The sequence below is a fragment of the Mytilus trossulus genome, chromosome 2 (assembly GCF_036588685.1).
Source record: "Mytilus trossulus isolate FHL-02 chromosome 2, PNRI_Mtr1.1.1.hap1, whole genome shotgun sequence".
In the NCBI taxonomy this organism is placed as follows: domain Eukaryota; kingdom Metazoa; phylum Mollusca; class Bivalvia; order Mytilida; family Mytilidae; genus Mytilus; species Mytilus trossulus.
The window spans coordinates 88,650,418-88,654,873 of NC_086374.1; positions in this window are offsets into that span (position 1 = coordinate 88,650,418).

A 4,456-nucleotide genomic window follows, 5' to 3' on the forward strand; every position below is an offset into this window, starting at 1 on the left:
AAGCAACATAAAGAAAATCATAAACGCGCCTCGTACATCAACACTGCAGGTACACGTATATATGGAAACCAATTTTTTTTTCATTATTCTGATTTTTTATGTATGATCGTCTGAGTTGTTGTCACACGAATGTTTACTCCATAACCATTTTGTTTTCCATATGTCATATTTTGCCGCATTTGTTGCTTTCCCCACATCCTTCCTTTTGTCTATATTATTATGATCTCCTGGAAAGAGCTCTTTTTTTAATAAAAGGGATCAACGAACCCATTACCTCACCTTTAAGATAGATCAGTAAACATGGGCATAACTATGGGCGATTATTTAGACTAGAGCACACATTTTAAAGTTCAAAAAAGGCAATGCCGAGCGTGGCATCCCCTCGTATGTAACATATTGGGGACAAATATGGACACTATATTTGTATATGACACATGCAGCACGGGGGGTCAACTAGACTAGAGCACACATTTCTTCCTATTATTGGGTATACGGGGATGTGCCAAAAATATGGGTCATAATTTTGCGAGATTTTATATAAAAATGACCCTCCTTTTTAACGACATCCTTTATTAAAATGCATTTACGTTTGATAACTGTATATTGATTTGGGGAATGATCTACATACCATAAATAAATATGCTATTGAAAATGTCAATTCATATATAAACAAAATATGGGTAGCTGGTAAAATTATGAATAATGAGTGAAGATGAGTTACTGCTTATATAAGCATGGGTCATATTTAAAATATTGTATATAAGTATAGGTCATTCTTTCCGAAATATTTATGTAACTATAGGTACTGAATTTCAGTGAATGTTATATTAAAATGGGTACGTTTTTTGAGGCAAAAATGGCACACCCCTACCAAACAAATATCGAAGTTACCCGCCCGTGACATGCAGGAAATGGTAAATTGAATATGCATATTTGATACATAAACATTTTTTTTAGAAATCAACCAAAACATTCAGTAACTGGAAATACCTTTAATATTGTCTTTAAAACCAGCAGGTAAAAAATGAGCAACCAATTTCCTGTGTATTATGCTGTTTTAAGGAGACTTGAAAAGCAAGTCCATCTGCATGACATTGACCTTTGGCCTTGAACGTAAAAAAATGTCAGATCATTACAAGGAGGAACGATATATAAAATGTGGTTAAAATCTTTTTGAAGCATATTGGTTTTAGAGTGTCCACAAGGGTGATAAGGCCTTGTATTAAAACTGCCTCTGTGACCTTAAACTTTGAAGTCAATAGCGCTTAAGATATTCTTAACGAGTAACACCATACGTAAGCTGTACAAGACGTCTTTTATACATCGTATGGCTATCGCGCCATCATCGTCATCCATCGTGTAGTTTTCGTAATCTATCGTGTAGCCTTCGTGATCCATCGTGTAGGCTTCGGCTGAGATATGAAGCTTAAATACCCGTCTTCGGTAAACCTTCGTATGTCCATCTTTTACTATCGTATATAATTTAGGCACCATCGCATAGACTTCGTTATTCATCGTACCTGCTTCGGTCACTTTTTGGTATTTAAACGAGATCGGGACCAACTTCGTACGAACTTACAATTTTCGCATTCGGGTGTCCATCGTATATAAAAATCGGGACAGTGTGACGCGGGCATAACAATTTTTCGTCGTTAACAATTTTTCAAACATTTTCTCCTCTGAAACTACTGAATGGATTTGGATGAAACTTAGCATGATTGTTCCTTAGATTATCCTGCACAAAGGTTGTGCTTCGATTTTTTATCCGTAAAAAAACATGGCCGCCGTTACTTAAAATAGAACATAGGGGTCAAATGCAGTTTTTGGCTTATATCTCAAAAACGAAAGCATTTAGAGCAATCTGATATGGGGTAAAAAATTTCATTAGGCCAAGATCTATCAGCCCTGAAATGTTCAGATGAATCAAACAACCCATTGTTGGGTTGCTGCCACTTAATTGGTAATTTTAAGGAAATTCTGCAGTTTTTATACGACCGCAAATTTTGAAAAAATTTTCGTCGTATATTGCTATCACGTTGGCGTCGTCGTCGTCGTCGTCGTCGTCGTCGTCGTCCGAATACTTTTAGTTTTCGCACTCTAACTTTAGTAAAAGTGAATAGAAATCTATGAAATTTTAACACTAGGTTTATGACCATAAAAGGAAGGCTGGTATTGATTTTGGGAGTTTTGGTCCCAACATTTTAGGAATAAGGGGCCAAAAAGGGCCCAAATAACCATTTTCTTGGTTTTCGCACTATAACTTTAGTTTAAGTTAATAGAAATCTATGAAATTTTGACACAAGGTTTATAACCACAAAATAAAGGTTGGGATTGATTTTGGGAGTTATATTTTCAACAGTTTAGGAATTAGGGGCCAAAAAAGGGCCCAAATAAGCATTATTCTTGGTTTTCGCACAATAACTTTAGTTAAAGTAAATAGAAATCAATGAAATTTAAACACAATGTTTATGACCACAAAAGGAAGGTTGGTATTGATTTTGGGAGTTTCGGTCCCAACAGTTTAGGAATTAGGGGCCAAAAAGGGACCCAAATAAACATTTTTCTTGGTTTTCGCACCATAGCGTTAGTATAAGTAAATAGAAATCTATGAAATTTAAACACAAGGTTTATGACTATAAAAGGAAGGTTGGTATTGATTTTGGAAGTTTTGGTCCCAACAGTTAAGGAAAAAGGGGCCCAAAGGGTCCAAAATTAAACTTTGTTTGATTTCATCAAAATTGAATAATTGGGGTTCTTTAATATGCCGAATCTAACTGTGTATGTAGATTCTTAATTTTTGGTCCCGTTTTCAAATTGGTCTACATTAAGGTCCAAAGGGTCCAAAATTAAACTTAGTTTGATTTTAACAAAAATTGAAACCTTGGGGTTCTTTGATATGCTGAATCTAAAAATGTACTTAGATTTTTGATTATTGGCCCAGTTTTCAAGTTGGCCCAAATCGGGGTCCAAAATTAAACATTGTTTGATTTCATCAAAAATTGAATAATTGGGGTTCTTTCATATGCCAAATCTAACTGTGTATGTAGATTCTTAATTTTTGGTCCAGTTTTAAAATTGGTCTAAATTAAAGTGCAAAGGGTCCAAAATTAAACTAAGTTTGATTTTAACAAAAATTAAATTCTTGGGCCTCTTTGATATGCTGAATCTAAACATGTACTTAGATTTTTGATTATGGGCCCAGTTTTCAAGTTGGTCCAAATCAGGATCTAAAATTATTATATTAAGTATTGTGCAATAGCAAGTCTTTTCAATTGCACAGTATTGTGCAATGGCAAGAAATATCTAATTTCACAATATTGTGAAATAGCAAATTTTTTTTTAATTAAGAGTTATCTTTCTTTGTCCAGTATAGTAAGCAAGAAATATCTGCAAGAATTTTTTTTTAATTGGAGTTATCTTTCTTTGTCCAGAATCAACTTAAATCTTTGTTATATACAATATACAATGTATATTCACTTTTTACTACCAACTGATAAATTTAAATAATCTTTACCATTCAGTGATAACAAGCAGTTTTTTTACATCATGTATTTAAATGAGTAGTAATTGTTGCAAACTCCATTAGAATATTTTAATTGAAATTAGTTTTGGAATAAGGGAAAGGGGGATGTGAATAAAAAATTGGGTTAAATTTTTCTCATTTGAAATTTCATAAATAAAAAGAAAATTTCTTCAAACATTTTTTTGAGAGGATTAATATTCAACAGCATAGTAAATTGCTCTATTAAAGAGAAAACAAAAATTTTAAGTTCATTTGAATACATTCATTCTGTGTCAGAAACCTATGCTGTGTCAACTATTTAATCACAATCCAAATTTAGAGCGGAATCCAGCTTGAATGTTGTGTCCATACTTGCCCCAACCGTTCAGGGTTCAACCTCTGCGGTCGTATAAAGCTACGCCCTGCGGAGCATCTGGTTGGTCATTATCTTGAATATTATCATAGATAAAGATAAACTGTAAACAGCAAAAATGATCAGAAAAGTAAGATCTACAAATAAGTTAATATGACCAAAATTGTCAATTGACCCCTTAAGGGGTTTATTGCCCTTTAAAGACTTTTTTAACAATTTTGTTCATCATATTTGCTAACTTTAAAAAATCTTCTCCTCTAAAACTACTCAACTAAACTTCAACTGAATGATCAGTAGGGTGTATAAAATAAAGTTTGTGTTTTATTTTCTATTTCGTCAAAAGACATGGCCGTCATGGCTAAAAATAGAACACAGGGTAAAATGCTGTTTTTTGGCTAATATCTCAAAAACTCCAGCATTTAGAGCAAATAAGACAAGAAGTTAAAGTATTTGTTAGGTCAAGGTCTACCTGTCCTGAAATTTTCAGCCGAATTGGGTTACTGGTTTTTCAGGTATAATGCCCCTGAATTGATGATTTAAATTTTTATTTGCAGTGTTTGGTTATTATCTTGAATATTACT